Here is a 22,940-nt window from a genome sequence, read left to right as displayed (position 1 = left end):
CCCCCAAAAGTCCTACTATTTCAAATGTTTGTTACCCTGGGAGGAACGGACATCTTTAAAACATTTAGTCTTCCTGGGGCGCCCGGCTGGCTCAGTCGGTAGAGCAGGTGACTCTTGATCTTGGGGTTGTGAGTATGAGCCCCATGCTGGGTGTAGCGATTACTTGAAAATAGAATCCAGACCATGAATGAATTATCGTCCTTTTAAAATTTTTCATTATTCTAACATGTTTTCATATTCTTTGGTAAAGGTACGGTTTATCTGGTTTTGCTTCACGCGATGACATTTTTCCCCTAGATGTAAAAGCTTCTTGATTATTGGTGATATGTAGAAAAGCTTTCCCAATAGATCGTTTCCAAATATATTAATGATTTTACTAAAAGTTTTTAATGTGTTTACCTAGGTCTCTGAAGTACACCATATCTGAAAACAGTAACTGTATCTCGTATAATCCATTCAAGCTCCCTTACAGAACATTGCCACATAAGGCTTTTATAATTGGCCTGATATTAACAGGATTATCTAGGTTACACAACTAATGTTTGTTTTTACTTTGGCGTAGATATTAATTAACATTATAAGAAGTTATCCTTCTATGTCTAGTTTCCTGTGGTTTTTAAAAAAATGAGAAATGTGTGATTAATTTTCTTAAAAGCCTTTTGGGTGTCTCATCATCTCCCGATTTATAACGTCTAAATAATTACAGACCCGAGAAAATACACACAAGCTGAGAATGAGGGAGAATTCCATTTTCAAGTGACCTCCAGGTTATAGCTTAACCGCACATTAACCAGGACACCTGGGTGGCTCAGTCGGTTAAGCGTCTGCCTTCGGCTCAGGTCACGATCCCAGGGTCCTGGGATCGAGCCCCGCATCGGGCTCCTTGCTCATCGGGGAGCCCGCTTCTCCCTCTCCTGCTCCCCCTGCTAGTGCTCTCTCTCTCTCTGTCAAATAAATAAAAATACCTTTAAAAATAAATAAATAAAAATAACTATACATTAACTATCATCACCACACTGTTGCACCTCTGAATAAACCCCAGCTCACATGCAGTCACGTCCCTTGAGTGCATTTAAAGAGACAAATGAATTAGCACAGTGCCATTCTCCCCTTAATGTGGGGCCACGTTTTCTTGCACATCTGTTCTTAACCACAGATAACAGAGAGCAGGCAGCAAGTTCAGATGTAATTGTGAGTATTCCCACGTACCTGGAACCACGAGAGAAAATTTTAAACAGTCAGAACAGGGAGTGACAAATGAATGCGCGGAACACATTCTGGAACGCAGGTCAGCTGACACCTTCCTCCCAGTGTGACCGGGATATGCAGACGGTTGATTAATGGAAGCAGATCATACAGTGGGGAAGTCGTGAAAAATGATGTACACCTACGACAAATATTTTATTTTAACCTAAAACACATAAATGGACCATCATTAATCAATCTACTGATGCAGAGCCCAGGGTCTCTCTTGGAGTAAAAATCTACTGATTTCTGTTTATACTGATTTCTTCACAAATCACAGTCAGACGAACCTTGCACAACACAGGTTTGACCTGCTCGAGTCCACTGTTACATGGATTTTTTTTTCGATATAGCACTTTAAATGTATTTTCTCTAACCTACAATTTTTTTTTTAATCTATTTGAGAGAGAGAGAGCAGGTGTGAGCAGGGAGAGGGGCAGAGGGAGAGGGAAAAGAAGGCCTTTTAATAACATTTTTTTCTCTAACCTACTTTAAGAGTACAGTGTATAATACATATAATATACAAAACGTGTTGTTTATGTTATCAGTAAGGCTTCTGGTCAACAGTAGGCTCTTAGTAATTAGGTTTTAGTGGAGTTAAAAGTTATACGTGGATTTTTGACTTCGATGGGGGTCAGCGCCCCAACTCCTGCACTGGTCAAGGGCGAACTGTATAACATATCATCTGTTTCCTGGTTTGATTTTCTTAAAGTGATGTGTTTCCATACACCCATAAATCTGAATACAAACCCCTGATGGATTTTCATTATGACATATCTAAATCAATAGCCACTGATTTTATTTATTTATTTTAGAAAGAGAGAGGCCGAGCAAGTGGAGGGGCAGAGCAAGAGGGAGAAAGAGAATCTCAAGCAGACTCCGCCCTGAGCTAGGACAGCCCAACGTGGGGCTCGATCTCACGACCCTGAGGTCAGGACCTGAGCTGGACTCAAGAGTCAGACACTCAAGGGCGCCTGGGTGGCTCAGTTGGTTAAGCGACTGCCTTCAGCTCAGGTCATGATCCTGGAGTCCCGGGATCGAGTCCCGCATCGGGCTCCCTGCTCAGCAGGGAGTCTGCTTCTCCTCTGACCCTCCCCCCTCTCGTGCTCTCTCTCTATCTCATTCTCTCTCTCAAATGAATAAATAAAATCTTAAAAAAAAAAAAAAAGAGTCAGACACTCAATCAACTGAGTCACCCAGGCACCCCATCCACAGCCACTGTCTTAACAAGTTTTCCACACTCTGCATTTTCAAGGCATTCAACTTGCATTTTCCTTCCCTTTCACACTGTGTCCCACCCGAGTCCTGGGCTTCACGAGGAGGTCAGGCACACGCGGTGCCCAGGACAGCTCCCATTAGCACGTCTGGGGAGACACACGCTAACGCCACACACCCAGTGAGGACGCAGAAACGCGGAGCCACGGGGGAGAGGAGCCAGCAGCCTCCTCAAAGCTATGTGCAGGCAGGCGGCGGCTCGCTTACTCACGGAGTAGAGCTTCTAGCTCATTCTGCCGCCATGAGAAAGAGTAAGACAGAATTACGCGACCAATCCTTGAAGTCAGCGATGTTTATGTTACGATATTGAGAGAAAACAGTTAGCAGCAACAAATATTTTTGTTTTTGTTTTTGTACGGACAGAGAAAAAGTTTGGAAAGACAGATACACCAAACTGTTGCCGGGAACTACACCTGGCCTTTGAGAAATGGGAACGTGGGAATTGACATTACACACTGTTTACGACTGGAGGCATTTAGGAAATTCACCTTATTACTTTTGTAACATAAGTTTGTGGTGTTTAGGAAAAAGGGTGCACGCGGGAAGGGGAGAGTTGGGTTTCTGGGGATAGATGAAGCAAGCGACTTTCTGGAAGGGGTCAGCAGAGTCTGGATTTCCCTGCAGCTACTTCTTAGTGGCAACTCTGTGCAGAACCTCATTCCCTTTAAGAAAAGCGAAGTGCAGGAGACTGCCGGTCTCCCGGGCCTGTAAGAGGAGGCTCTGTGCAAGGCCAAGGCTAACAGAGAATGTCCCAGAATCATGAAAGGCAATCCCAACCAGGACTCCTCACCCAAACGTTCTGCAAATTGGGTTGGGCCCAGGTCTCCTCCTGCCCTGTTGGGCCTCACGGGCGGACCGCAAAGCTGGTTGGAGGCACAGAGAGAGCCCACGGAGCACTCACGGCACCCAGGACACAGGGGGCTGTCAGGCCACATCATTCCAGGATGGGGGTCCTTTTGACGGACATTTTCCTACTTTTAAAATTTAAACATAGAATTGGTTACAGGAGAAAGCACTGATGATATTTTTTAAACACCAGTAGAGGTTAAGTTAAGCATGAATTCAGGTATGATGGCTGGGTCCACGTTCAGTCAAAGACAAAGGTGTGTGCTGCCTGTGATTAACGCCCTTCACCAGCTGCCTTCCTGCAGGGGGTCATCCTGAAGACCTGGGTGGGCCTGACCACTCAGCGGACCAGCCTCGGAGCAGGGCAGAGTCTTCTCGGAGGAAAGAGCCCTTCCACACAGACCGCCCCAGGGCTCCACTTGCTAGCAGCCCCATAAGCCAATTAAATCCTCCAGACGAATCTCTTCATACGCATGTCCTCCTGTTTTTGTTGAACCCTGACTGATACATCCCCAAATCACCCCAAAACAACAGAGAAACAGAAACGCAATCCTCATCTTGGAGGAAACCAGGAGCAGCCTGCTGCAGGCCCAAACCTCAGTGGAGAACGGGCTCCAGGGGCCGGTGAAGAGAGGTCCCTGGAGGAGGCCATCGTACCAGCACCTCTGGACTTGACTGACGCAAGCACGTGCACAGGCTCAGGTGGACTCTCCCCCAGACCCCAACACAGCCCAAAAGAGCAATGGGGGGAGGGGGGAGAGGCAGTGCACCAAAGCTCCCAGCCCTGCCCCAGCCCACCACTCCCCCATCCGCAGGAAATGGCAGCCACGTCCTCCAGGAGCCCAGCATCCCTGGTCCCTCCATGGCCCCCACAGACCCCAGCTCTGCGCACCATCTCCCAGGGCCTTCCCCTCCCTATAAGAGCCCACATGCCACCCCAGTCTGTGGACCTCGCGTGACTTGACCACCACCCGAATACCCTCAGTGACTCATGTCCTACCAGCTTTCTCCTGGTCCACTTGCTGGGCCCCATGTTCCCTCCTCCCCACACAGGAGATGGATCGAGCTCCTTGGGCCCTGATGCAAGCATCAGTTTGAATGCACTGATCAGAACCACTTTTTCCTAGCTCAGCTTTTGGGAAAATCCAAGGCATCTGTGAGCAACATGATCTCTTCCAAGGGTCTGGCTGGGGTCAGGGATGGTGCCAGAGGGGGAAAGGAGAGGGGGCTGTCCCTTCCTCCTGAGCTGCTGGGCTGCAAAGCTCATCCAAGTTCCCTTCCAGCTGGAGACTGTAAACTAAAAATGTGGCTCCGGTTGCAAATTGATTTCCATGACAAAGAGCAGTAAATCTTGTTACCCAGAGAGAGAGGCACAGCCCTGGCTCAGGGGACAGACTGGGAGCAGGGGGAGTGGGGGCCCGGCGGGGCGTGCCTCCCCAGCATTCCCCTGATGTCCCTGGGGTGGCCTCCCCACTTGACCAGCTCCTCAGGAACCACCAGGGCCAGCTTCCTACATCCAAACCTATGGCCTCCCACGGCCGCTAGCTCTTCAAGCCTGCCCTGTTTGAAGGGCACTGTGTTTTGCGGTCCATTTTTCAATCCAGCCACGGAGCGAACATGAATTCTGGACTTGGTCTGGCGTGCGCTATCTGAATTTTCATTACTTCTAATGCCAACAGGCAGGAGACTGGCCGCCAAGCCTCCTGTTGGAATCAGGGGGAGAGACCGCCTCCCCCAGCACACAGCCCAACTGCCCTTTTGAGCCCCGCAAAGCAAACATCAGCAGGATTTATGTTCTAGCCCAAACAAAACTTGCATCACCAGGTAATGGACGCATCTACCCAAACGCTTAAAATTCCAAAATGAAAAAACTGAAGTGGAATCGAATTTTTTAAAGCCTTCTCAAGAGGTATGGGTCCCAAGTGGAAGCTCTTGTGATTTTAAAGCTGAGAAAAACTTTGGTGAAATCCTGAATCTAAGGAAGGTGTGGTTCATCAAACGCAGCCCCGAGGTTTACCTAAAAGCTCCATGTGAGCAAAAGCCCCGACGCCCGAGGGGCTCAAGACAAACACAGCCCTAATAAAACCCGATAGCATGGGCTCTGCTCCAGGGAGGCCACTTTATAACCTGGCCAAGCCCTCTGCCAGGGAATGATTGCTTTTCCAACCCAGCACAAGAATGCGCTCTGCCTTATGTCTCGGAGCACAGACGTCATGCGGACGGGTGGGCCGGGGCAGAGGGCCAGAGGCCACACGGGTCTGAGAACAGTGACGCAAGCTCACACGCCCGACGAGGACTCTCCGGGAACACAGCCCCTTGGGTCTGGGGTCTGGAAGCAGCGGCCAGAATGGAAGGGGGCCCACAAACCACCTCCCTCTTCACCAACCCAGCCGCTGTGGGCAGACCCAGGCACGCTTTGGGTTCAATGCACGTGGGGACGGGGCTCTCCAGGGCCCGGCTGCCTCATTCCTGGCCCCACATCACTTCTATTCAATCGTAACAGCGGCTCCTAAGCTTGGCCATACTTTAGAACGACTTGAGGGCACTTCATTCACATTCCCAGGCCACAGCCTGGACCAGAGAGGTCAGAGTCTCTGGGCGTGCTGCGCCAGGGAAGGTGCAGTGCTCCCACCCCACGAGCACGGGCCCAGGCGCCTGTCACAGAGGTGCTGGGCATTCTTTCCAGGAGACTCCTGAAATAATGGTGCAAAAGTCCCTGCGGGCAGGCCGGGAAAGGTGTGCAGACAGGGGTACCTCTGACAGTGAGACGGGGACAGGACTCAGCCGCGGAGACCAGGGGCCGGCCCCCGGAGGCAAAGCCACCCCCCAGCCTGGGAAGGCCACCTTGTGAGATCTTTCTCAAGGAGACACTAAAAAATCTCCAGCGACGTCTCTGGGCACCCTTCCCGCTCACGGTCCCGTTCCCCTCCGAAGATGACCACTTCCCAACCTCTCGGCACGATGACAACTCGTCCGTGGTCACCACCTCCTTACTTCTCTATACACTTCGACCGCCCACATCCTTTACCTGTTGAAAAGCAACACTCCGTTTTGGAAAGCCGTACCCGGGCCGGCCGGGGGCCTCCTTCCCCGTCAGACATCCCGTCAGTGGGATTCACGCACGATGCCACGTGAGGCAGAAGGGCTCCCCTTGCACTGGCGTGTGAAAAGGTCCCAGCTCACGGATTCAGTGCTCCTTTTCAAGCAGCGCTAAGAACGTTCTGGACCGGGTGTCCCATGTCCATCAGTGATGGCGACGCAGGGATGGCCCGCCCAGGGTCTGGGGGCTGCATGGCTGCTGCTGCCAACGGCAAGTGATGGAACTTCTCGGGGCCTGGGCTTAGCCAGCCCACTCAATCACGGCTCACGTTCACAGCCAGGGCTAAGCCACGTGTGGAAGCCAGGCTGCAATGGTCCCGGGACCAACGTCCCTCGACAGCCCCTGCTGCACACAGACCTCCTGGATTCGAAGATCATCTCCCCAACAATTCACGCCCTGAGCAAGCAGCAGCTAGCTACCCCAGGCAACCCACCCCACTAAGTGTTTACTGAGGCCCTCCTGTGTGCGTCAGCTCACACACCAAACGTCTACTTCTATTCAATCGTAACAGCGGCTCCTAAGCTTGGCCGTACTTTAGAACGACTTGAGGGCACTTCATTCACATTCCCAGGCCGCAGCCTTGACCAGAGAGGTCAGAGTCTCTGGGCGTGCTGGCCTGGGCATTTCCTGAGACAGTCGGAAGGAAGAATGTCAGGTGTCCAGGTGGGTCCCCATGGCAGGCTAGAGACAGTGCAGAAGCCTTGGTCTTCTCCCACCTCCCCCTGAATCTGAGCGGGCTCTGAGGCTGCTCTGACCCCAAGAACAAGGCAGAGGTGATGTTGTGCCATTTCTGGACCCAAGGGCTCATGAGCCTGGCAGTCTGAGCTTCTGGTCACCCAGAAAACTCCCCTGGGAGCCAGAACCTCCCATATACCTGGAGGAAGAGTAACCTCTCCTGGCCCAGGGTCCCAGCCTCCTAGCCCAGGTGCCAGGCAAGGACACCTCGGGCCACCTCAACCCTGTCCCCTTCAACCTGGCTGCTCGAATGTACTGGGCCAACCACGATATTTAAAGCTGGGGTGATCTCTGTTTGCAACCTCTGTCAATGGTACACAGTTATTAGCTCCCAGAAAAAAGAAGTTCCAATGATTTCAGCTTACTGGATTTCAGAACCATGAGAGAAAATTAGTGAAAACATATTTTTCTTTAAGGAATCTGTATCCAAAGAAACTATCTTAAGAGTTCATTTCAGACTTTTTGAAACAATTATACATATGCACGTTACTAAATATTTCCTTAAGAATTTCTGTTCTGGGGTGTTTCCCGGGTTTAAAACAAGAAAAGCATGTAATGAGGTCCCACCTAGTGTAGCAAAACCCAAAACTGTAACAATTAAAAAAAAAAAGTCACCAAAGAGTATAAGCTGTTGGAGAGGGAGGGGTAAACGCCTACCCCACGTTAATGAATGCCCTCCAAGGACTGGAGATCTTCAGGGGCTTGGGGCGGGGGCAGATCAGTTATGGGGAGGGGGTGGCAGTTACTCTCAAAAGCTTCTCATAAATTTTCCATTTTCAGACTGTCTCGTTTCCAGGATGCTTAATGTGTTTCCAAAGGAGAAAAAAAATAAAATCCAGTTGTGCACCAGAAAATGTCTTAAGTTCCAGGGTTCTTAGATTATCTGCACACATTTAGCAAGTAGAAAAAAATATGTTTAAGTGTTGTCGTGTGTTCGACTTATTTTCCCCCACCTTGATTTTAAACAACAAAGTGGAAGTAAAAAAATAGGAGACAGGAGAAAGCGCCACTCGCTCACACATTCTAACTGAACACGTAGAAGGAAAAAAAAAATCTCCATGGACAGTTCTCACTGTCCAACGGCTACGTTAAGTACCGATTTTAGGGAAAACAGAAATCACCCACACTCCCACTGTCCTCACAAGACCAAGACTGGTGTCGTGCCTGCCTGTTGACTCGGACCTTTTTCCCGCCTCGTCTAGAGTTTTATTTTAGGATTTATAGTTTATTAGGCAGTTAACATCTTTACGGTATTCCTTAAAACTGGGCACACCAGAGATGCGGAATGCTCCCTTTGGATCCTCAAAGATGCCACTCAGACCAGAAAAATAGTGTCCCTTTGAAAAGGTCAGCTTCTCGGGGCAGCTTGCAAAGGCCAATGAAACCAGGCAGTGGTGCAAGCCATCTGGGGACAGAGCACGCCACCAAAACCACAAGTCTGACACTGCATTAACCTGAAGGCCTGGAGGGAAGGCATCAGGGCCCAGCCCACCTGGAGCCCTGTGCTGCCCACCCTGCGCACCAGGCCTGCTCCCACTGGCCAGGGGGCGCAGACCCGAGCTGCAAGGCCTCGCCTGCTGGTTCTCCTCGAAAGCACCTCTGTCCCCAAGCACACTGCCTTGTCCCCCTTCATCATGAATCACCTTTTTATAAAACAAGACACAGAAATACTCAGACATCAAAACCCAAGGGTCTCCCTCCTGATTGAGGACCTCACATTCAAAATGCTCCATTTCTGGGTTGGTCTGCTGCCGCCCAGGCCCCATGCCCCCACAGGGCAGGCAGGGGGAGTTCCCGCAGAGGGCCTACGTCCTCTCTGGAGGGGAGAAGACTGGGCTCCTGGGGACACAAACCCCGAATAGTCAGAACAAGTCATCTATCGGACCAGGCCCTTTTAAAAAAGCAAAGCCGGCATTGTGTGTTTATGCACTTCAACCATTACAGATGTTATGAATCTTCGTGAAACCCAGCATTCATAAAAGCAAACGCTCTGCTCCGGGGTTTTAAATAAAAGAGCACAAAGAACAAGAAAATCGTTTTTCGGCATACAGTGGAAGTCTACTTGGGCAGAAACTAGAGAGAAGGATTCTTTGTGAACTCGGAGGGAAAAGTGGATAAATTTCCCTTTGGTGGAGGAAACCCTAATAACCGATGCTGGGCAAAGAGTCAAAAGGACATTGAAATAAAGATGCGTAGAGCTCACTCCCCACGAGGCGCGGGCCCCCCGCGCTGCCACGTGCAGACACGGCTGCCAGCCCAAGCCTACGGGACAGGGGGTGAGGAAGAAACTCAGCAACTCAACCAGAGGAAGGGGTTCACCAAGGGCCGGGGGACTTACTTTGTCTTTAGCAAAACACCTCGTCCGGTATCCCAGGCTGGCTCCTGGTGTGGCCAGCCCAGAGCATACGTGTGCATGCGTGCGTCTGTGTCTGTCCCTGTGTATCTGTGTCACTGGGGTGTGTGTGTATCTGTCGCTCTGTGTGCAGGTGTCTGGGGAGGGGGGGCAGCAGGGGCAGCATCAGGACCCAGCAGCCTGTCTTCTCAGCTGTGTCACCACACTACCCGGAGGCCAAGACACCCGTGGCAAGAACCCCATGCCCCTCCACCTTCTACACGTCAGCCTGTGACACTGAACCACGTCTTCCTTCTCACATGCATGTGTGCTGCTGCTGCTCCTCCACACATGCCGGGCGCTCCTCTCCTGGAGGAACAGCATCCTGCACCTGAGCCCGCCCTGGGATATTCCAGAGGTCCACCCGGATGTGTGCGTGCCCCACAGACAGGCCCGTGCCGGTCCAGGTGTGCGGCGGGGGCGGGATGGCAGGCCTGGGGAACGGCGGGGCGGGCGGAGACACTGGTACCTGCACGTGTGCTTGGGACGGAGATCAGAGCAGAGACCGCCAGCCGCACGGCTGTCCCCACGTGCGACCCCGCAGGTGACATCAGTTCGTCCTTCCCGGTTTGCCCAGCCTTCCCTCGGTGATGCGGAAGGCCGGAATGAGGCTCTCAAATGGCAGACCCATGACGAGCACAAACACTTCCAAATGCATATTCTCAACCCATCCACACACCAAAGGGCCTCTCGGAGGCCCCTGTTCCTGACAAGAAGTCCTCGTCTCGGAAGGAGAGGAGAAATCGAGTATTTTCTTACCGGCGGTGATGCCAGCCAGCCAGCCGTCGGGCCTGGGTCGGGCCGCGCAACAGCAAGCATCCTGCACGGCCCGCCAGGATCTGCTGCGTGCACGAGGCAAGAAGAACAGGACAGACACATGGCCAGCAGCCAGGGCTGTGTGGGATGTGATGGACTAGAATGCAGCGCCTCTCCCAGGAGGCCGCGCAACAGCCCCGTGAGATGGCAGGAGCCCCGGCGCCAACGGAGGGCCTCAGGTGCAGACCCTGAGAGGCTCCAAGCCCTCCAGCTGCCTGTTTTCCAACCATTTAGCTGTGCACGTTGTCATGCTGCATACGGATGAGCGCATCCCGGACGTATGACAACAGTGCTCTGAGCAGCATCCAGAAAACCGTGTGTCCGGCACTAAGACAAACTGGAGCGGATCTTTAAACAGAACACAGAAGAGGACGTGCACGCAGACACACTCACAGACTGCAGGCCGGACGGTGCTGAGCAGCACTGAGCAGACCCACTCCGGGTCCAAGGCCGCCCCCCACCCCAGCCCCCCTGCCCACCAGAGCGGAGCCCTCGGGCGCAAGACGCCCCGCACCCTCGTTCCGCAGGGCAGGATAAGAAGGGTCGACGAGGACTACCTGACATGGGTGGGTTCTTGTGCCCAGGCTAATAATCCCAGCCCCTCTACCCTAACCAGTTCCACGGGCCATTCGGCATTTCCTGGAGCCTGACCCCACACTCTGAAACGGAAAGCATCCTCTCTCTAAGCTACAGCTTTCTTTCTGTGACACCAGTACTTTTAGAAGCTCTTCCACTGAGCATCCCTAGGCCTCAGAATGCAGCGTCGGCCCTGACCGGGGGACGCCCGCACGACAGCCCCAGGATAGTCCCCACCAGGGCTGCCAGAAGCCTGAAGCTCTTCAAGAAGTTCATTTTAAAGGACTGTTTTCACCGGTTTATTGCCAAGTGATGATTCGTGAAATCTAGCGCTGGGTGACCCGCACGTGGGCGCAGACATGGTTCTACGGCCGCCCGCGTGCTGTCATACAGAAGCCGCTCGGCAGCATCGGGAGGGGGCTCCCCTGCGGCCTCCCCCACCCCCCACCCTCCCAGCCCCCCAGGTCACGGCCTGAGGCCCCTGCATGCAGCAGAGCCAAAGGGTTCAGAAGACACGGATCATACAGACTCCCCGCCCTCGGGGTGCGCTCTTTGCCATCCCTTGGACCCAGGGGTCCACGCACACGGCTGGGGGAACCCACACTCCTGCAAGACGGCCTCTGGACTTGCTTTTCCAGGAGCACCGCTGGGAGACGATGAACTTACGAGAGAACCACCAGGGATGGGGACGGGAGAAAAGCAGTCCGTCCTGAGCACGTCTGTGTGGCACGAGCCTGCGGGGCTGGAGGGAGCGCCTACGGCTGCCCGAGGAACCTCCAACAGCATGTCTGGGGGCCGTGGACGGGCCAGTGGGAAGATCCTGACTAGAAGCACAGAGACACAGCCAGTCCCGTCGGAGGGCTCTCCGCGTGGCCCCACGACAGGTACAGGAACAGGAGCCCGGCCAAAAGCCCACACGGCCCCATCAAGACCACCGTTTATCCTAACCTTACAGATTGCACCAGAAATGTTCTTCAGGCCGCGCATAATACATCCTGACAGTCCACAGGCACCTGTATGAAGCGCTGCTCTAGACTGGGGTGGCAGGGGTTCCCTACTGAAGGGCTTCCTTCCACTTAATGACCAGATGTCCACAGACTCTACGTGGCTGTGTGTCCTTCCACATATCCATCCACGTCTATTATGTAACAAACCCAAGGGGCAGACGAGAGCCTGGAACCCTGTCCCATCCTCCTCCTCAACCCCTGCCTGATCCTCTTCCTGGAAACTCCAGCCTCCCTGGACACTGACTGGGCGGAGGCCACTTGTCCTGGGAGGTCACCCCACCCACTGACTGAGCTGTCTGAGGAAAGGGCCACCACACCGGGGGAGTGGGTGCTTGAGGGGGGGGCGGCGGGACAGAGCCGAAGCTGACAGGTGACTGGTATCCTAGGAAACGAAGGGAAAGTGCTGCACACACTGAGGGAACAGCACGTGCAAAGGCACTGGGACACAAAACCAAAGGCCAACAGATCAGACCCCGCAGGAGAGGAGGAAGGCAGAATGCCCTCCACGGGGCCAAGGATGGTGCAGGAGGCCAGGGGGGCTGCAGGGCCCTGCGCCTCGCCCACCTGCCACCACAAGGAAATTGGCATGGGCCCCAAATCCACACCTGCCCGATGCTGGAAGTTCAGGCAGCCTCCTCACTTGTGGACAGAAGCTGTATGATCCAGACACAAACATGCCGCCCTCACCGGGACGGCCTCCAGGCTGCTGCCCCTGCTGCCCTTTGTGGACGGGGAGCCTCCAACCTCGAATTCAAGGCTCCTCAGTGAGAGGCGCAGAGCACCGTGTCCTGAACATCTCAGCTCTGCACAAAAGGAAACAAGCCCTCGGCGCTGGCCCAGCCCAGGCTGCCTCCCTGCAGACCCCCTTCCTTTCAACAGCCACTCGCTGCACCAAAGGCCCCCACGCCCCCCTTCTGAAGTGTTTTCTCATCCCTGGAGTGGGGGAGGCCGAAGGGAGGGGTCGTCATAACTCAGAGCTCCTAGCGCGCCGCCCGAGCCAACGGCATAAATCAGAAGCGGTCTTTAGCATTTCGGGGCAGAGGAAATGGCTCTCCAGCTAAGCTCCCTACTGTTTCTTAAAGTGATTATTTTGATTTAAACCGCTGCCTGGTGACGAGACTTGTAGCTACCAGCTTCAGGCCGTTAGTCCCCGGAGCCGTGAGCACAAAGAAACACTGTTGGTGGGGTCTGGGGCCTCCTCCAGGAAGGGGCGGCGGACTCCGGGCTCCGGCTCCTTCCACAGACGGGTGCTTGTTCCAGCCCGAGGCTGCCGTGGCCGCCGTGGCCACTGCGGGCCCCTCTGCCCACCGCCGCCACGCACACACTCCAGAACGTTCGGCCGTGCACCACACAGCAGCCTCCCTCTGGTCTGCACCAGAGCCTACACGGCTGGCAAGGCTGACGGGAGAACCAGACCCCGGGGGGGGTGGGGGGTATTCACTGGGGCAAAAAAGGGCAGCATTTTATAATTCTCGTTCCATAACCTCAGCCGTCACCCGTGGGTCAGGGCCGGACCAGAACACGGGGAGGAATGAGCCCTGCATTTTCCACACGTGTCCTGATTCAAAGCAACCATTTCACGGTTTGCGAACTATTCTCAGGCAAAGCAAAATGCCTTCATAACACGGTTCAGAATTATGGATCAGATCAAAAATGCAGGGGGGGGTTGTGGGGGAGACTAGAGTGTTCTGCTGGTGATGCTCATTCGCTGTCCTCTTCGCTGGCCGAGGAGCGGCCCTCCCCGCCCCCAAGGTATTCAAGGCAGCACACGCGGGGTCCCCCCCGCATCCCTAACCCTGCTGTCCAGCCCATCCCGGACTCGCTCAGATGAGGGACTCACACCAGCAAGGACCCCGCAAGGAGGAGGCCTCACCAGAACCCCACCCTGCTGGCACACCCTGGGGTTGGATTCGGGCCTCCAGAGCTGAGGAGAATAGAGGTCTGTGGTGTAAGGCGCCCGGCCCGCAGTGTTCTGTTACGGCGGCCTGCGCTAAGACAGAGCGCGTCCCTTACAAACTCCGGGGCGGCCCCATGCCGCAGCGTGGGACGGATCCGCCCCATTCAGTGTGCGAGGGGCTTGAGGTTTCAAGTCCCGCTGTCTCCTCAGTGGCCGAACCTCCTCTGAATCCAGGGTTCGGGAGAACCCCCCCGCCCCGCCCGGAAGGCTGCCGGGCTGGAAATGTCTTATTGTTTATTGCTCCTTGCCTTCTACAGAAGACGAGACGCATTTCCCTGGGAAACCCCATGATCCAAATATCAATGACTTCAGGGACAGAACTGTGCCTCCAGAAGCTACGTGTCCAAATGCAGAAAGATGTGCTTAAGAAAATGTGCCCATCAGATGCAGGGCCAAGCAGAGCACACAGCGTGGACAGCGATGCCGTGCAGAGGAGGGACGGGGAACAGAGCTGAAGCTGACAGATGACTGGGTTTCCCAGGAAACGAAGAGAAAGACAGCACACACTGAGGGAACAGCACGTGCAAAGGCACCGGGATACAAGGTGGCACAGGGTGGGGCGGGGCGTGGGGAGAGTGGGAGGTGAGTCTAGGGGGAGAGGTAGCAGCTGTGCAAGGGAATCTGGGCTGGACGTGGGCGTGACCCCATCCTTCCCAAAAGGATACTAGGGCTGCTGTGGCCAGGGACGGGCAGCCATTCACAAGGGCCCCAGGAGCCCAGGGCAGAACACTGTCCTCAACAGAGGAAGGTCCTGTCAGCATCACGTACCAGCCCTGCAAACAGCAGGGGCACATGCAGGAGCTGGGAGGGAGCACCGCCCCACCCGGACAGGCTCAGAACTAGACCCCACGTGGTCTCCTCCAACCCTAATCTCCCCCAAGGCCCAATACCAAATACCACCCACACAGATGTGGGGGGAACAGAGACCACAGCACCCCGCCCCCCCCCCCCACACACACACAGGCAGGCTGCGAGGGCACTGGAGCGGACAAGGCGAGAGGCCACAAACAAAGCAACAATTTCCGTCTTGAAAAAGAAGTCTGAACCGACATCAACCCAGCCCTCCACGACCCCGCTGTCCTCACTTCCCTGCCAAGGGGGCCGGGCTGGGGAGTGGGGGAAGGGGGGCATTAGTGAGATCGCCCCTGGCCCACGGTGGACCCTGCTCCTTCCATCCTGCAGCTGAGCAGGAAGGCATCCTTCACGTCTTGGCTGCCATCAAAATTAGACGCCCCAGAGCTCCAGTTCCGCTCGGCTGGATGCGCGTCTGCCTTTGATCTTGGGAGCCGCACAGGCTCATTCCCCAGGACGGGAAGCTTGCAGGCACCAGCTTCAGCAGAACTCCCAGCCCAGCATTTCCCGCCACACAGCGTCGATACTGCCTCGAAATGTAAAACAGATGAGCCTTGTAAAGGAAAAAGTTATTTATATTGTGGAATCCTTCGGAGCAAGCAGAAACTTGAAGAGGTTTATCACCTGGGGCACAAAACGCATGATACCCGAGTCTTCCTGCACTGAAGGGACGGATGTGTTTTATGGAAACGAAAGACAAGGAAATGTGTTGATTTGATTCTATTTCTTGATTTCTCTTTCCAGTAACAGATGCATGCTGCTCTCATCAATCAAGGAAAAACGCCATTGAGGGAAGGCACTCTTTGCTGAGAATGGCCCTGAAGGTCGGGAGGAAGAGGGAGGTTTTAAGGTAATTAGACCAAGGGAGGGAGGCTGTATCTCAACTCTGCCGGTTTCTCAAGAAGGGGTAGACATCTGTGTGTCCAGCCATCCAGAGACAGGAGGAGACGTGCGCTTGGAGGCATGGGGCCCCTGCTCAGGGTCACCCACATTCTTCACCCGCCTGTTGAAGCTCTGTTATTTCTACAACAGCTGAACGTGAGACTTCAGTCCATAATATCGTGCTGGACTCATGCTGGCCTACAGTTGGGCCACTCTTCTAATCATCTCCAGAGTCTACATGGAGGAAAGAAATACAATCTACGCTACTTCTGCGTTCAAAGACTTTTAAAGCAATTACAACCCTAGGAAACTCAGAGTTCTTAACGCTTAATCTCAGAGAACTGAGAGGTCAAGTCTACGGCAACCACTGTCTACAAGCCCATGGATGTGTCCACTTTCATACTGGTTTGTTCTGGAGGCATCCACAGGCTGCGCACTGTGCAAGATCACCTTGGCCAACATTACCATTGGGACTAACACCTGCAAGGAAGTCTGCTACAAAACATAGCTCTGGCCTGAGTCCTGGCCTGGACACATGGCTGAGCTCACACCGAACCCAGAGCTCGAGAACCAAGTCCACTACCCAAGAGCCCAGGCTCCTGGGGGCTCACTGCTGAGTGTGCGACTTCTCTTTCAAGTTAGCTGCCCCTGCTTTTCAGACTTTCTCTCATACTATGTAAACAGTACGTGAATACACTCCCCCCTGAGTCATGCCCACAGATGAAAATGAAGTTCGCTCGGGCTTCTGTCAATCTCCCCACACTTACCAGTCCATTCTTTGTCACTGACAAAGTAGGTTGTTCTGAGTGTATCATCTCCTCTAAAGAACATCACCGTGCGTGTGTGCTAATTTACAAATGACTTTTTTTAAATATTTGATTTTTTTTAAAGAACGATTTATTTATTTTTAGAGGGTGGGGGAGCCGAAAGAGAGGGAGAATCCTCAAGCAGACTCCCCACTGAGCGTGGAGCCTGATGCAGGGTTCGATCCCAGGACCCCAAGTTCATGACCTGAGCCAAAACCAAGAGTCTGACACCCAACCGACTGAGCCACTCAGGCGTCCCTATTCTACAAATGAGTTTGGCTCACTGAGCCATGACCTTTGAGGACAGAGCCACCCCATTTTCTCCATGACCGTATTATTTTCCCTGGTATGAATACACCACATTTGTGAGTTTGCTTTTGTACCACTTCCAAAACAATGAACAGTTAACGTTTCTTCTCGCTCACAGACAGCAATGCCATGAAGACTCCCATACTCCCTCACCCCAAGCTCAGTGAGTCTGGAATGCAAGCCCAAGACACGGAATCACCAGGTACACAGGAGTACATGGCCATTGATTTATTTAAGAGAGATGGCTAAGTGACCTCGATACGGATGACCAGTCTATACTCCACAGTTCTGATAATGCCTATTTCCCCACACCTTCACCAGTCCTTAGGATAAACCCTGTCAAAATGATGGTGGGAAATCATAACTCATTTTATGTTTCTTAATATCAGTGTGGTAGCAGAATTATGGTCCACCACAGATGTCCACGTCCTAAACCTCAGAATTTAGGACTACAGTACCTTACATGACAAAAGGCATTTTGGATTAAGAATCTTGAGATGATGATCCTGGATCACCAGGGTGGGTCCAGTGTCATCCCCAGGGCCCTCGTGAAGAGAGAGGCAGGAGGTTGAGAAGGGACCACGTGATGAGGGAGAGGAGGAGACAGGAGGATGCTCAGCCACTGGCCTTGCAGTGGAGGAGGGGCCCCCAGTCAAGGAGCGTGTGTGCCTCTGGGAGCTAGAAGAAGCATGGAAACAGACTCTCTCCCGGAGCCTCCGGAAGAAACCCAGCCCCACCGGCCCACCTTAAATTCCTGACCTCCAGGACTGTAAGAGAATAAATCTGTGTGGTTTTAAGCAACCCAGCTCATGGTATTTGTTACAGCAGCAGCAAGAAACTAAACCACCAAGGATGAGCAGTTTTTCTAATTTTAGTGGCAAATTGTGTATTTCTTGCTGTAAATTCCTGTTTTAAGATCCTTTGCCCATCACAGCTTCCAGTAAGATTCATCAATCTTTTCTCTCACAAATCAGTTCTCATATCTACTTTTGTTTTTTCTTTGGGGTCTAACATGATAGCCTCCCCAAGGCCCACTCAATGACTACAATACTATTTATTAAGAACTTCAGGGGTGCCTGGGTGGCTCAGTCGGTTGGGTGTCTGACTCCTGGTTTCAGTTCAGGTCATGATCTTGGGGTCGTGAGATCAAGCCCCGCATCAGGCTCTGTGCTCAGTGCAGAGTCTGCTTGAGATTCTCTCCCTCTGCCCCTCCCCACCCCTGCTTGTGAGTGCGTGCTCTCTCTTAAAAAAAATTTCATCACTTCCCCACTCATTTGAAAAGGCACATTTAGGGGCGGCTGGGTGGCTCAGTCAGTTAAACGTCTGCCTTTGGCTCAGGTCAGGATCTCAAGGTCCTGGGGTAGAGCCCCGCATCGGGATCCCTGCTCTGCAGGGAGTCTGCTTCTCCCTCTCCCTCTGCCCCTCCCCCTGTTGTGTTCACTCACTTTCTCTCTCTCAAATAAATAAATAAAATCTTTAAAAAAAAATGAAAAGGCACATTTATCATGTAATAAACTCCCTTACCTTCCATGTTCTGCCAATGGATTATCTACTCTATTCCTTACATCGACTTGTCTATTTAATTACTGCAAGACGTTCTGATATCAGAGCAAGGATCCCACTAGCTTTACTTTTTCAAAAGGATCTTGGCTCTTCTTGCTAATTTTCAATTCTAGAGTTTAGAAAAAGCCAGCTAAATTCTCCTAGAATAACTCACGAGGGCACTAAAGTGAAACTGCTTTAGATGTGTACATTCACTTCAAAAGCACAGAGATCTTTGTAATATCACCTTCCCATCCAACAGTTGCGTTTCCCCCTCTAGTTATTCTAATCTTCTTTTACACACTTCGGTGACATCACAGAGCTCTTGCGTGTGTTTCTTACTAAAGTTATCCCCAGGTATCTGACTGGTTTTGTTGCTACTGTGAGCAGGATTATTTTCCGTTACCTGTTCTCACCATTTCTGCAGGTGCACAAAAACGGTACTGATGTTTCTAAGTTGATCCTGAATCCAGCCAACCTGTCATATGCCCTTATCAGTGCTAAGATATGCAACTGAGACCTCTGTGTTTTCTATACAGAGAAAATAGAACCAAATGCAGTTAATCATAGATTGATCACATAAAACTATATATACTTATTGTTCGCTTCATTAACTTCACCTTAGAGAAATTTTATTGTATCAAATAGATCCATTTGACTCTTTACAACCTTCTAGTGTTCGTGCGTCTGGTTTCACCTCTCATACAAGGGGATACGGCTCTCATATGGCTCTCCTACGTGTACCTAATTCCCTCCGGGGGGGGTGGTGGGGGAGTGCATTTGAGATGTAATACAGGACGGCTTCCTTGAAGAAATGTGGAGGGCAGAATTTTAGCTCCAAATGCAGGAAATTTCAGCATATCTAAAAGGAAATGAAAAGAATTCAGTTGGGAGAGCAGGGCCATAAATAAGTGAAATCGAACCAAGGAGACACGAGACTGTAAGAAGCTGGAAGGGAATGTGGTCCAAAGTCCGCCGAGGAACTGTCCTTCATCTTTCCCATCCTCATGGGGAGAGGGAAGCCAGGAGGCTGACAGGACGCAGACCATGAACCCGGTGCATTTCCCCTCCAAAGGCCTCTGTGAAGCCCGTCTCAAGCCACCCATCCCAACATCCTGCTTGATGTGCACGCCATTTCACACCGCCCAAACCCATCCATGTGTATACTGTCTTTCTAGCCCCATCCTGAGAGCACTTGGGAAATGCTGGTTAAGTGAGTGGATAAAAATAATCATGGTAGAGCATGGGAAATAAGCCCCTGAGCCACGTGGTGTGTCCGCCAAACAGCGAGAGGCCCAGCTGGAGGCAATGACCACACGCAAAGGGGGTCTGAACCCTCTGGCCCGTGGGACGCCCTCCAAACTGTGCATGGCCGCCAGGCCGGGGCTCACTGACCACGGCCAACAGCTGGGCTCCTCCAGGTTTGGGCCTTATCACATGGTGCCAGGGCTAAGCGCTGGAGGCAGCGACCGCCCCTAGGTACTTCACCTGCCTGTCCTCAGCTCAGGGGTCCTGGTTGCTAATTCAAGACGACAGGACACAACCCATTCGACATCCTGCGATGTGAGCGGATGCCCGGGCTGACACTGTCAGTACCACACGGAGAGCCGACTTCTGTCCGATTCCACATAGGCAGCGTGGTCCGGCAGTGCGGAGGGGGCCGCGCCAGCCACGTGCAATGGTAGAGACGCAGAAGGTGGTAGGGAAAGGGTGAACTGTCCGCAAAACAAGAAGGATTCATGAAATGTGCCCAACAAAGGACTCCTTAGCCTGAATCTGTAATATTTCTATCCTAGGGTCGCTTCCCGGAGAAGTCAACTCGAAGACCAGAATTTGAGAGCAAGGAGTGTATTCGGCAGCTGAGCCCGGGCAGCCCTGTGAAGAAGGTACGGTCCCCACACCGACCACTCCTCCAGCTCTCCAGACACCCCCCAGGCACCCCATCATTCACTCCTGCCACAAGCTGCCCAGACTTGGGGTCAGGCTCTGTAGCTTTCAGGGCCCAGTCCCACAACACGGCCCTCACTTCACATACCAGTTGCAAGGACTGGCTCCCCAGGGTCTCCACACTTCTGTCCAACTTCCACAAAGCTGGGGGCTCCCACATACCCCGCCCCAGGTCCGATAATTTGCTAGGGGAATTCACAAAACTCAGGGCAACATTTTCTTCTGTTTACCAGGATCTTAAAGGATATGGATGAAGAGCCAGAGGAAGCAGCAGACAGGGTGAGGTCCGGAAGAGTCTGGTGGCTCTGTGCTGTGGAGTTGGGGTGTACCACTCGCCCCACCCTAGCATGTGAATGCATTCACCAACCTGGAAGCTCTCCAGACCCCCCAGTTCAGGGACTCTGTCTGAAGACTTCATCATGTAGGCATGCTAGATCACTGACTCAGCCTCCAGGCCCTCTCTCCTCCCCGGAGCAGGGGAGTGGGCTCAAAGTTCCGAGCCGCTAATCACGACGTGGTCTTTCTGGTGACCAGCCATCCTGAAAACACCCAGGAGCCCACCAAGAGTGACCTTGTCAGAAGGAGACACTCCTATCACCCAGGAAATTGAGGGATTTAGGAGCTCTGTGTGAGAAAAGGGGGCAGAGACCAAATCTAGAGTTATGACGTCACATCTGGTAGTGAGGAAGGAAGAGAACAGGCCAGAAGCCCCAGCCAAGTGGGCTGATGAGCAGGTTACTGGGCCCCCCCCCCGGGGCGGCCGTGCAGAACATCCATCGTGGAGCTCACCCACCCAGGGGGCAAGGCAGCAGGTGAATTTCTTTACCAGGTCCTGGTCATGGCTGGTCAGAAGCCATCAGAGGCGGGGGCCTTAAGGGTACCCTCCCTGTGGGCCAAGGATGGCCCTGGGTGGCCTGCAGAAGCGACAGGGGGTCAGGGCGGTGGCCAGCGGCAGTACTCTCCCCTACCTGACAGCCGGGACTGACGCTTTCCCCGGCACATATGTGCTCTGTTGCTGCCAACATTCTGTGTGCAGACATTACTCACCCGCAGAGTCCTCGGTGCAGAGGAATAAAGCAATAACTTGATTCTGCCCGGATCATCTCTCAGTAAGGCTCATGTGGCCTCCACATCCCTTCCCAATTATTTAAATCAAGAAATTCAGATCAAGAATCCTCTCTGAAGGAGCCCGAGTCAAGAGGCAGGAGTGGGAGCTTCATAATCTCAGGGCACAAGATCTTCTGTGTCCTCCAAGAGCGTGGCTCAGTGGCAGACACTTGGGAAGCCAAGGGTCTTACCCAGAAACGTGATCAGGCAAAACCACTTGCAGAAAAAGCCCTTCTAGGGTCGAACTCTCGTCAGAAGTGAGGTCTGAATTGTGGAGAATGACTGAAGCCGACTTTGATTTAAATAAGCCGAGAGGGAACCAGCAAAGGTTTCTTTTAAAAATCATAATTAGTAGAGATACCTCAATTATTCTACAAGAGGCAAATGAAAACGTCTGTCACTGGATTAAAAATCACAACTATTTTTTTTTAAGTTTACTTATTGTTTTAGTAATCTCTGCACCCAACGTGGGGCTCAAATCACAACCCCAAGATCAAGAGTCCACAGGCTCCTTCGACTGAGCCAGCCAGGCCCTGCCACCACTGATATTTCTAAAAAGCTTAAAACAATATTTTCAAGAGAATGGAATTAGCCTCATGTCAGGTTACTGTTCCACACGTGAGAACATGAAAGCTAGCTCAGTTCCTCTCAAAAGTACCCCGACCTGAAGCCAATTCTCAGGACACCCCCAAGCCCAGAAAGACGGCTCGCCCCTCCCCAGGTAGGCGGCAGCCGGGCCTTCCATTCTCACAGTCCTGCCGGGCGTTCTGTGGGTCCGGGAAGCGCCTAGCAGGTCATCGAAAGTCTGTCTTAAAGTCAAGCCCGCTCTCTGATGGGGTGCCAGAGCAGCCTGTTCTCAGGAGGCTCAGTAAACATCCTCGGGCCTTTCTTCCCATTGGTGCCACCCAGGGTGTGCCTGGGTGTGAATGGGGACGTGGCACAGCCCTGGACCCTGACACGCCCCGTGCCCCAGGGCTCGGCACTCATCCCAGCGCACATCCCCACCTGGCCCAGGCCGCGGGCCTGCAGCCCCGGGGCCCAGACTCCCGGGCTGGGGCGGCGAGAAGCTTCCATGCCCACGGTGCTGGCTGGGGCACGTGCCCACAGAAGCAATGACTGCACCCCTGTGAGCTGCCTGCAAGCAGGTGGCAGGTGAGGGTCTAGGAGGCAGACAGGCCTTGGGACAAACCGTGGAACCGGGAGCCATGGCAGGACGGAGGCGCTGTGTGCCTGGTGTGGGCGCGTGCAGGGCTCAGTGACCGTCAGCTGAGCCCCTGACAAACCCGGCGTCCTGTCTGACCCTCTACTGTGGCCCGAAACCGACAGCCCCTAACGACGGCTGATGGACGCCGGCGGCTGTGCGCGCTCTACGTGCGCCATCTTATTCCATCGGGGCACAGACGCCCCGCGACGGTTACCACTTCGTTATCCATGACGCCCGAGCAACATGTGACCATTTTCTGCTGAGCTCACTCCCCCAGGCTCACCGCCGTGCACAGAGCCCCCCCAACACACACACACACACACACTCAGGTGAGTGTTAAGG

At 53.2% G+C, this 22,940-nt stretch overlaps 1 protein-coding gene across 2 annotated transcripts in view; it reads right to left on the bottom strand.

The window, feature by feature from the left end:
• The window catches only part of ROR2 (receptor tyrosine kinase like orphan receptor 2), a 192,946-nt gene that overhangs the window by 92,430 nt on the left and 77,576 nt on the right, over positions 1 to 22,940 (bottom strand). The window lies entirely within an intron of this gene.

Source organism: Callorhinus ursinus, unplaced genomic scaffold (assembly GCF_003265705.2).
Source record: "Callorhinus ursinus isolate GAN/ISIS: 27379988/994484 unplaced genomic scaffold, GSC_fseal_2.0 scaffold28, whole genome shotgun sequence".
NCBI classification, from domain to species: domain Eukaryota; kingdom Metazoa; phylum Chordata; class Mammalia; order Carnivora; family Otariidae; genus Callorhinus; species Callorhinus ursinus.
This window is presented reverse-complemented; position numbering and strand designations above follow the sequence as displayed.